Raw genomic sequence first — 11,510 nt, 5'->3', positions numbered from 1 at the left:
GACACAAATCAACCAAAACCCTAATGTCACCTAGATACTCCATTGTCACCTCAAGTATCCGTGGGCATGATTATATGATATGCGTCACACAATCTCAGATTCATCCAACCAACATAAAAGTACTTCAAAGAGTGCCCCAAAGCTACTACCGGAGAGTCAAGAACGTGTGCCAACCCCTATGCATAGGTTCCCAATGTCACGAAACCCGCAAGTTGATCACCAAGACATACATCAAGTGTTCTCATAAAAGACTCAATCCGATAAGATAACTTCAAAGGGGAAACTCAATTCATCACAAGAGAGTAGAGGGGGAGAAACATCATAAGATCCAACTACAATAGCAAAGCTCGGGATACATCAAGATCGTGCCATAGAGGGAACACGAGAGAGAGAGATCAAACACATAGCTACTGGTACATACCCTCAGCCCCGAGGGTGAACTACTCCCTCCTCATCATGGATAGCGCCGGAATGGTGAAGATGGCCACCGGTGATGGGATCCCCCTCCGGCAGGGTGCCGGAGCAGGCTCCCGAGAGGTTTTTGGTGGCTACAGAGGCTTGCGGCGGCGGAACTCCCGATCTATCTTCTGTTCTGGAAGTTTTATGATACGTAGGTATATATGGGTGCAAGGGGTACGTCGGTGGAGCTATGGGGGACCCACGAGGCAGGGGGCGCGCCCTAGGGGGGTGGGCGCGCCCCCCACCCTCGTGAGCACCTCCCTCATCTCCTGACGTAGGGTCCAAGTCTATCTGGTAGGCTTCCTTCCAAAAATAACTTCTCCAGTTGATTTCGTTCCGTTTTGACTCCGTCTGATATTCCTTTTCCTCGAAACACTGAAATAGGCATAAAACAACAAACCTGGGTTGGGCCTCCGGTTAATAGGTTAGTCCCAAAAATAATATAGAAGTGGATAATAAAGCCCAATATTGCCTAAAACAGTAGATAAAGTAGCATGGAGCAATCAAAAATTATAGATACGTTGGAGACGTATCACAGACCGGCGCCGCCTTCACAACCGGCCTCGCGGGGCAGTGCTCCGACCATCACGGGTGGTAACCGGCCGGTGGCGTGTTGTTCTTCTTGTGGTGCCCAACAGGCCTGCCAGTTGTGTGGCCTTGAGCGCCACATTGCCTCTCGCTGCCATCGTCACTACAAGCAAGATTTTCTGGGCCTCGGCAACAATGGCAAAGGGAACAACAAGCAGGCCGCCGCTGCCGTGATGAGTCATGATCATGGCCGTACTCCGTCTTACTCCGTTGATCCTGCATGGTACATGGACACTGGAGCTACCAACCACCTCACCGGTGAGATGTGTAAGCTCTCTACTCAGGAGCCATACCGTGGTCATGATCAGGTGCACACCGCCAGTGGAGAAGGTATGTGCATCTCCCATGTTGGTCAGGCCTCTCTCCTTGCACACAATTTTTGCACATTGCATCTCTCTAATGTCCTTCCTGTTCCTTCTGCTACGTGTAGTTTGTTGTCCATTCCTCAACTTACTCGTAATAATAATGTCCTTGCTGAGTTTCACCCTTTTCGTTTCTTTGTCAAGGATCGGGACACGAGGGATGTTTTACTTAGCGGTCGTCTTCGCCATGGCCTGTATGCACTTGATGCGCCGCGCCCACCTTCCATGCCGTCCTCTCCTCAGGTGTTCAGTGGTGTTCGTGTGTCGCCTACACACTGGCATGCGCGCCTTGGTCACACGGCGGCTCCTATAGTTCGACATGTTTTGCATCATCATGATCTACCAGTTGTGTCCAATAAAACTGCTGAAACTATTTCTGATGCCTGTCAGCAGGGCAAGAGTCATCAACTTGCTTTTTCAGAGTCTAGTCGTGTTGTGAAACATCCTCTTGAGCTTGTGTTTTCTGATATATGGGGTCATGTCCAGACATCTGTTAGCGGTCACAATTATTATGTCAGTTTCATTGATGCTTACAGCCATTTTACTTGGTTATATCTTATTAAACGTAAGTATGATGTGTTAGATGTCTTCATTCAGTTTCAAGCACACGTTGAGCGCTTCTTAAGAAGAAAATCATCCATGTGCAATCCGACTGGGGGTAAATACCACAACCTCAACTCGTTTTTTAACAAATTTGGGATTTTGCACCGCGTGTCATGTCCTCATACACATCAGCAGAATGGTACTGCCGAGCGTAAGCATCGCCACCTTGTTGAAACTGGTCTAACCTTGCTCACTCATGCCTCCATCCCGTTTCGGTTCTGGAGTGATGCTTTCTCCACAGCTTGTTTTCTCATAAACAGGCTTTCCTCGAGACTTCTGAAAATGCAAACACCTCTTGAACTTTTGCTTAATGAGATTCCAGACTACACATTCTTCAAAGTGTTCGGTTGTGCATGTTGGCCTCACTTACGTCCATACAACAAACGCAAGCTAGAGTTTTGGTCTAAGAAGTGCGTTTTTCTCGGGTATAGTTCTCTTCACAAAGGGTACAAGTGCTTGCATGTTCCTACCAACCGCGTCTACATCTCTCGTGATGTGGTGTTTGATGAAAATGTTTTCCCTTTTTGTGCACTTCCGACTAACTTTACCACTTCTACACCACCGGTGCCCATGTCCACACCTACGCCTGATCAATTTGTGGATGTTGCATATGCCCCTGCGTTGCTTCCTAATCATGCTGCAGGTATTGGTTGCGGTGCCCGGCTCGAGCTACTTGATGAACAGGTCACCGATGAGCTTCCTGGTCGGGGCGTGCATGCGCCATGCATGACGGGCGGCACCCGCCAACCCGTCCCCGTCTCTCCTGTGGAGTCTCCCCCGACTGCCTCGCCGGCGCCGGGTCAGCCTGGCTCCATGCTGGCCCCATCCGGCCTCACGCTGGCCCCACGGGCACTGGGCTCGCCAGTGCCAGCCTTGCCTGGCTCACTGGCCTCGTCAGCATAGCGCCCGCTTCGCCCGGCTTGTAGGCCTTGCCAGCGCCAGCTTCACGTGGCTCGCCCAGGCCACTGGCGGGTCTCTCGCCCGGGCCGGCTGCTGCTGCCGCTAGCCCGGAGGCCCCGTCACCTGCTCCGTCCCGGTCCGCCTTGGCGCCAGGGTCGCCGACCAGCCCTGCTTCGGTCACCGGTGAGCCCGACTCGCCCGACTCGGTGTCGGCCTCGTCAACATCCTCTGCTGCATCGACTTTGCCAGCAGAACCTGCTATCACACTTCGTCCTCGCACAAGGAGCCAGTTCGGTGTTTTTTGTCCGAAGGAGCAGATGGATGGCACAGTTGTGTGGCTTGCTGCGTGCATGGCTCACACTGCTGGCGATCCCACTGCAGAGCCTCGTCACTTTCAGGCTGCACTGAGTATTCCTCATTGGCGTGCTGCAATGGAACAAGAGTTTCAGGCCCTCCAACAGAATGATACTTGGCGTCTTGTTCCTCCAGTGTCTGGCGTCAACGTCATTGATTTCAAGTGGGTTTTCAAAGTCAAGAGACATGCTGATGGCTCCATTGAACGCTACAAGGCATGGTTAGTTGCCAAGGGCTTCAAACAGAGGTATGGTCTTGATTATGAAGACACTTTTAGTCCAGTCATCAAGCCTACTACCATTCGATTACTACTGTCTCTTGCGGTTACTCGCAGATGATTCCTTCGTCAGCTTGATGTGCAGAACGCTTTTCTACATGGCATTTTGGAGGAGGAGTTTTATATGCGTTAGCCACCTGGTTTTGTTGATCCGACACGACCTCATCATCTCTGTCGTCTGGTTGAGGCACTGTATGGACTCAAACAGGCTCCTCGTGCATGGCATGCTTGCCTTGGATCTGTTCTTCGGGCTCTTGGGTTTACTCCCTCCACTGTTGATACGTCATTGTTTCTCCTCCAGTGCCCTGAGGTTATGATGTATCTCTTGGTTTATGTTGATGATATCATCCTCATCAGTTCCTCTGCTGCTGCTGCTGATCGCCTTGTGATTGCTCTCCGTGATGATTTTGCTGTCAAGGATTTAGGTGCTCTTCATTTTTTCCTTGGTCTTGAGGTTTCAGGGTCCTCTGCTGGTTTGACTCTCACTCAGAAAAAGTACTCCTTGGACTTGTTGCGTCATGCTGGAATGCTCAAATGCAAACATGTTAACACTCGATGTCTGCCACTGATCGGTTGTCTGCTCTTGATGGTGACTCTCTCTCGTCTGATTATGCTACTGAGTATCGCAGTCTCGTTGGTGGTCTGCAATACCTTACTATTACCAGGCCTGATATCTCCTATGCAGTCAACCATGTCTGTCAGTTTTTGCATGCACCCAGGACGTCTCACTGGTCAGCTGTGAAGCGTATTTTGCGCTATGTCAGTCTTACTGCCTCCTATGGTTTGCTTCTTCAGTATGCACCGTCTTATGAGCTCTTGGCTTTCTCTGATGCAGATTGGGCTGGTAGTCCGGATGACAGGCAATCCACGGGGGGTTATGCGGTATTTCTGGGTCCTAACTTAATCGCCTGGAATGCTCGCAAGCAAGCAACCGTGTCTCGCAGTAGTACTGAGGCTGAGTACAAAGCTGTTGCTGATGCAACTGCTGAGATCATATGGATACAGTCTCTGTTGAGAGAGTTGCGTGTTCCTCAAGCTCGTCCTCCGGTCATCTGGTGTGACAACATTGGTGCTACATATCTTTCTTCTAACCCGGTGTTTCATGCTAGGACAAAACACATTGAGGTGGATTATCACTTTGTTCGGGAACGTGTTGCACAGAAGCTACTCTGTATCAAGTTCATCTCGTCAAAAGATCAACTTGCTGACATCTTCACGAAGCCACTTCCACAACCACAGTTTGTAGGCTGTAGGCGCAATCTTAACTTGCTTTGTACTTCAGGACATAGTTAAGATCGAGGGAGGGTGTTAGACTGTATATACGTAGCCTCTGTATATCTGTATTGTAACATTGTATTGTACCACTTGGGTACCTCTATATAATGAGATAGCCACACCCCAGGTTAGGGGTGTTGTGCAGTTCCCAAATCATATGTCTTACAGGGCCACCGCTAGCAGCTTCAGCTTTCAAGTGACATGCTAGGACAAAACACATTGAGGTGGATTATCACTTTATTCGGGAACGTGTTGTACAGAAGCTACTCTGTATCAAGTTCATCTCGTCAAAGGGTCAACTTGCTGACATCTTCACGAAGCCTCTTCCACAACCACAGTTTGTAGGCGGTAGACGCAATTTTAACTTGCTTTGTACTTCAGAACATAGTTAAGATTGAGGGAGGGTGTTAGACTGTATATACGTAGCCTCCGTATATCTGTATTGTAACATTGTATTGTACCTTTGGGTACCTTTATATAATGAGATAGCCACACCCCGGGTTAGGGGTGTTGTGCAGTTCCCAAATCATGTCTCACAGGGCCACCGCTAGCAGCTTCAGCTTTTAACTGACATGCATGATGGGCAATCACTGTCGAGGACCGTTCGTAATGCTTGCTTGGAGCAACAGAAGAGTTATTTTTAGCAATTGTACATGTCCGTGGGACAGCTGACCCGGTCAGGCTAGCATGTGTATCGGTTCAGTAAATTATTGTTTTGCTGGCTCCGTCAGTTGCATAATGGTCGCACCTTTTGCTTCGATGTCGTCATGTACTCATGTCCATAGCCATATGTGACGCCCCAAGATAATGCAAAATGAACTATTACTGCGGGGAACACACAAAATGTTAGTATAAAAAAGAAAATGCTTTCATTGAGAGTTGAACTCAAGACCTCCCGCTTACTAAACGGGTGCTCTAACCAACTGAGCTATGAAAGCTTCGCTTGACAAATTTTTTGAGTCGGTATTAGTATTCTAAAGATCGTTCTACACAGTGTAAAGCATAAACTACGGCACCTGACCTGCAAAAAGCTAAAGAAAACATCACCTTCCGTTTTGGATGTCAGGCTAGCCCAATTGGCTCTTTTGTTTTTTGCGTAAATAGCCCAATTGGCTCCATCAAGTGTAGAAGCCTTGTAGTTGGGTTGATTTGCAACCACAACATAAAAAACGATTAACAAAGAAGCCTTGTAGTCAGACTGCTCCCGCACCACTCCAATGATGTATTCATCATATCACCGCAATTTAGGAACAACATTGATTGCATCAATTGCCATTAATCTTGGAAACATCGATAGTAATTGCATTAACTAAAATTAATTTGGAAAACTCATTAATTACACAAACTATATTTGTAAAAAAATATATGATTGCTCTATATCCGTTGAATTGTACCAGGCCACGGCCAATTTTGCGAATAAGATGACGAGACCAAGTGTGTTTCTGCACCGGTATGAGAGCATACAATATTACAGACTACCTTATTGCCAAACCTCACACGGTCCGATAAAGCACCAAGAGCTCAACCACAACATTTAAATATTTTTTCAAAAATGCCACGTACTTTTTTGTAACGCATGAATATTTTTTAAATGTCACAAACAACAGAATATAAGGTGTTTTCTTACATATAAGAAAAGAAATACAAACATATATTATGTTTATCCTTCAAGGGCATGATTTGTCGTAGTAGCCTGCTTGTTATGTTAGGCGCGAGCATACCCCAATGTCACAGGTTCGAACCGCCTGTCTCCTTTTTTGTGGTATATTTATTAAATACATTTCATCTTTACTTTTTCTTCGGTCCGCGTTGATACAATATAAAGAATAGTCATGTTAGATAACAAGAACCATCATTGTCCTCAGTGGCGGCGCCAGGATTTGGCAACGCCCCCAGCCGCCCCAGGCAGCCTTTGAGCACTATAGCACTATAGCTACAATGTCCTCTACATAGTACTAAGGAAATCAGGCTCACGCCCCAGACAGCTGCCACTTAACAATTTTTTTCTGTAGACTTGGTCAAATATAAAAAGTTCCACTTAGAATAATTGTAGAATTGTAATTATTTTGGAGTGGAAGGTCTTCTAGAAGACAAAACATGGTTATACAAGTAGAAATGTGAAAAAAAATGTGATTTTATATATAACAAAGCAAATAGGAGCGAACCACGAAAAATTTAGAAAAATTCCACTAGGAAACTCAAAAAAAAAACTTTCATTGAGCCATGCACATCAACCCCTATACCTTGAGCTGAAAACTTGTCATGCTGAGAAGCTGAGCACGAAGGAAGGACGCGGACCATACTTTAAGTGGAGAAATGAAGGAGCAACCGTAGGTCTGTAATCGATGCAAAAATGAGCATTTCCATATCGGCAAAGAGCATAGCTTAGATTCCCGAATGACCACACTTCTAGCAACATTTTTGTGTCTTAAAAGGGAAGAGTCACAGTAATGCGAGACAATGAGGCAAACTTGTTAAGATTCTATCAAATTGGTCGTGCGTTGCACGTCCGATGTGGATTTAGGCCCTTCACCAAAGGTGAATGTGGGTAGAATTGTGGTACATAAGAATGCAAACACGAAACATAACTAGAGATGACGCACCGAAGGGGTGGTGGTTATGCAATCATAAAAAAGTCATGATTTTATATGGAAGAAAGTTAGGATTTTACTCCCTGCGTTTCAAAATAACTGAAGTTCTAGTCTTGTACTAAGTCAAACTTCATTAAGTTTGACCAAGTCCATATGAAAAATATATCAACATCTATAAAATTTTCTTCTTTAGATTTATTCTGAAATATATTTTCATATTATTTATATTTCACATTGCAGAACTTACCAAATTTTCCTATAGACTTGGAGAAAATTTAGAAAGTCCCACTTAGTATAATTGTATAACTTTAATTATTTTGGAGAGGAAGGACTTCTAGAAGACAAAACATGGTTATACAAGCACGAATGTAAAAAAAACTTATGATTTTATATAGAACAAAGCAAATACGAGCGAACCACGAAATTTTAGAAAAAATCCCATAGGAAACTCAAAAAAATAAAATAAAAATGCTTTCATTAAGTTTGACCAAGTCCATATGAAAAACCCATAGGAAGAAAGTTACGATTTTACTCCCTGCGTTTCAAAATAACTGAAGTTCTAGTCTTGTACTAAGTCAAACTTCATTAAGTTTGACCAAGTCGATATGAAAAATATATCAACATCTATAAAATTTTCTTCTTTAGATTTATTATGAAATATATTTTCATATTGTTTATATTTCACATTGCAGAACTTACCAAATTTTCCTATAGACTTGGAGAAAATTTAGAAAGTCGCACTTAGTATAATTGTAGAACTTTAATTATTTTGGAGAGGAAGGACTTCTAGAAGACAAAACATGGTTATACAAGTACGAATGTAAAAAAAACTTATGATTTTATATAGAACAAAGCAAATAAAAGCAAACCACGAAATTTTAGAAAAAATCCCATAGGTAACTCAAAAAAATAAAATAAAAATGCTTTCATTAAGTTTGACCAAGTCCATATGAAAAACCCATAGGAAGAAAGTTACTATTTTACTCCGTGCATTTCAAAATAACTGAAGTTCTAGTCTTGTACTAAGTCAAACTTCATTAAGTTTGACCAAGTCCATATGAAAAATATATCAACATCTATAAAATTTTCTCTTTAGATTTATTATGAAATATATTTTCATATTATTTATATTTCACATTGCAGAACTTACCAAATTTTTCTATAGACTTGGAGAAAATTTAGAAAGTCCCACTTAGTATAATTGTAGAACTTTAATTATTTTGGAGAGGAAGGACTTCTAGAAGACAAAACATGGTTATACAAGTACGAATGTAAAAAAAACTTATGATTTTATATAGAACAAAGCAAATACGAGCGAACCACAAAATTTTAGAAAAAATCCCGTAGGAAACTCAAAAAATAAAAATAAAAATGCTTTCATTTAGAGTTGAACTCAAGACCTCCCGCTTACTAAACGGCCGACGCACACAAGGTGTTCGAGGAAATGCCCCAAAGGTAAAAAAATCGCCAACGGTTTGTTGTTGTTATTTTTTGAATGCATACATATAGATAGCTCATTTGCTTCCTTGTATATACTTTGTAGTGTCAACGATGAGGCATATATGTCAACTATGGGTGTTGGCTCCAACAATTCTCATTGGTCTCAAACCAATGACATGCATTTTTATGACCATGAGTTCGAGGTGGACGAGGATGGTGAGGGCATTGTCGACGCACCGAAAGGAAGAGGAGGCAACTACACCAATGATGAAGACATATTGCTATGCCATACTTGGTTGCAAGTGTCGAGGGATCCATCCGTTGGAGGTGATCAAAGTAGAGATGCATATTGGATCCAGATGAAGGAGCACTTTGATCTACACAACAAGAGTGGAATTGACCGCTCAGCATGATCTCTTCGCTCCGGGTGGTCGAAAATGAACCGAGATTGTTAAAAGTGGGCGGCCACACAAAAGGCGGTTGACAAGTTGAACCCAAGTAGCATTAATGATATAGATAGGGTAAGTGTCATTCCATCCATGTTCATCATGCTTGTTCTTGTTGTTTGTAGTGCTAACTTGTTTTTTTTGTAGTTCAATATTGCACAAAATTTGTTCAAAGGAGAGGAGAAGAAGACCAAGAAGGGAAGATCAAGAAAGGGAGACCATTTACCTTACCTCATTGCTATGAGGAGTTGAAGGATGATGAGAAAGAAGCATGACGGCATCGATGATGTTGATGAGAGCAACAAACGCAAGCGAACAATTGAGTTGGATGATGAGAAGGAGGAGGCATCAAGTGATGACGACAAGGGAAGCCCTACACCAAACTCGATTTCATACTCGAAGCCAAAACGACCGGATGGGTGCAAGAAAGACGCAAAAGAAAAGAAGAAGAGGAAAGGGGATGATGAGCTCAAAAATGCTATGGAAGCTATTGTGAAGGCAAGAAAAGAAGCGAATGAGGTGAGGAAGATGGCAAGGAACCAAGATGCGTCTTCGGATGACAATGAAGAGGAGGAGGAAGAATCCTCTTCGCATGATGAACCGGAGGAAGAGGAAGAGGAAGAGGAAGATGAAGATGAGGACGAGGCTTGATTGTTGATGGCCATTCGTTGGTGTGAACTTTTGTGTCATGAACTTGGTTCGGATTTTGAACTTGGTTGGATGACGTAGTGGGCATGAATTTGAACTTGTGGGCATGAAATTTTATGTCATCGTGAACTTTTTTGTGTGATTTAAATTATGCTATGTCTTTGTTTTGATGTTTGAAATTTATTTCGTGTCCAAACTGCAACATATGGCAAGCGCCGGCTGCTGCGCTGCATTTTAGCGCGTCTGCTGGAGCTACGCGCGCGCTGCATTTTACAGCGGCCGCTGGAGCCAGCGCTGGCCGCCGCGCCAAAACAGGTGATCGGCGCGCTGCAAACTGATTTTTTGCGCCCCGCGCGTTGGGCGGCTGTTGGGGATGCTCTTATAGTTCTGTACTACCTCCGTTCTGGTTTATTGGTTCTCATTGTATTTTGTGCCAAATTTTGATCATAAATGTAACTAACAAAATGTTCATGCATGCTACAAAATTATATCATTAGAAACTACATTCAAATACAAATCCAACGATATAGTTTTTGTTGGCATGCATTTACATTTTTGTTGGTTTAATATTTGATCAAAATTTGACACAAGTTACAAAAGAGACGAATAAATCAGGATGGAGGTAGTAGTAGTTTAGGGTAAAGTCTACATAGATGTGGTATTACTGTGCGGTATGGACGGCTTAGGTAACGTCCCCGACACGCTCTGAGCTTTCCGCGTAACCCTAAAACCCTCCCAAGGCGATTAGGGCACGGCGGACTTGGCGGCGACCGTAGATCTCATCGGCTGGGCGCACCGGCGGCCGGGACAGATGGCTAGACCATCAGGCTCGGGAATTTCAGGCAACAACGGCGGCTCATCACCGCGCTCCGCGAGGGCGCAGATGGAGGAAGCACTTGGGAAACTCGACATATCGGAGGAGGAGGCGACTCCGCTCGTGATCAACGATCTGGAGGATGGGACAGCACCGAAGTGGCTCCTGGCAGGCAAGGTGTTGTTCAGGAATCTGTTCCACATCCAAACGATCACTAATGCCCTCCGCCCTGCTTGAGGGAACCCTAGGGGCTTGGCTTTCCGTCCGCTTGGAGAGAATAGATTCGTAGCAGAATTTGAATCCAAGCGTGATAGGGATCGTGTCTGGGAGGGCGCTCCCTGGCACATCAACAAGCATGCAGTGATCTTAGAGGAATTTGAGTCTCACATGCAGCCATCTGAATTGAAGTTTGACAAGATGCAAATCTGGGCAAGGGTAGTCAATCTACCCTACAACCTGAGGAACGATAAGTGGGGGCTCGCTATAGCCCGACTGATCGATAAGGAAGCTACGGTGGTGCAGATCGATCCAGTTGGAGGTTTTCTTCGGGCAAGAGTGATGATTGATGTCAAGAAACCGCTGCGCAGATGGATCGCGATTGATTCGGCCAGAAGGAACAAAATTGATTGGTATGATATCGAGTACGAACAAATTCCTCACTTTTGTTTCTCATGTGGCCGTCTTGGGCACTCTGATCTCTACTGCCCTACCCCGGGCACAAGGGATGAGAACGGCGACCTGTCGTTTAAGCAA

The 11,510-nt window shown here is 44.5% G+C and overlaps 1 non-coding gene across 1 annotated transcript; it reads right to left on the bottom strand.

Annotated features, from left to right (window-relative positions):
• Positions 1-5,682: 5,682 nt before the first annotated feature.
• On the bottom strand, positions 5,683-5,756 carry TRNAT-AGU. The gene has a single exon. It is a non-coding gene; the product is annotated as a tRNA-Thr (tRNA).
• Positions 5,757-11,510: the final 5,754 nt, after the last annotated feature.

Source organism: Triticum dicoccoides, chromosome 5B (genome assembly GCF_002162155.2).
Source record: "Triticum dicoccoides isolate Atlit2015 ecotype Zavitan chromosome 5B, WEW_v2.0, whole genome shotgun sequence".
In the NCBI taxonomy this organism is placed as follows: domain Eukaryota; kingdom Viridiplantae; phylum Streptophyta; class Magnoliopsida; order Poales; family Poaceae; genus Triticum; species Triticum dicoccoides.
Note: the sequence above shows the minus strand (reverse complement) of the source record. Positions and strands in the feature narration are given on the sequence as shown.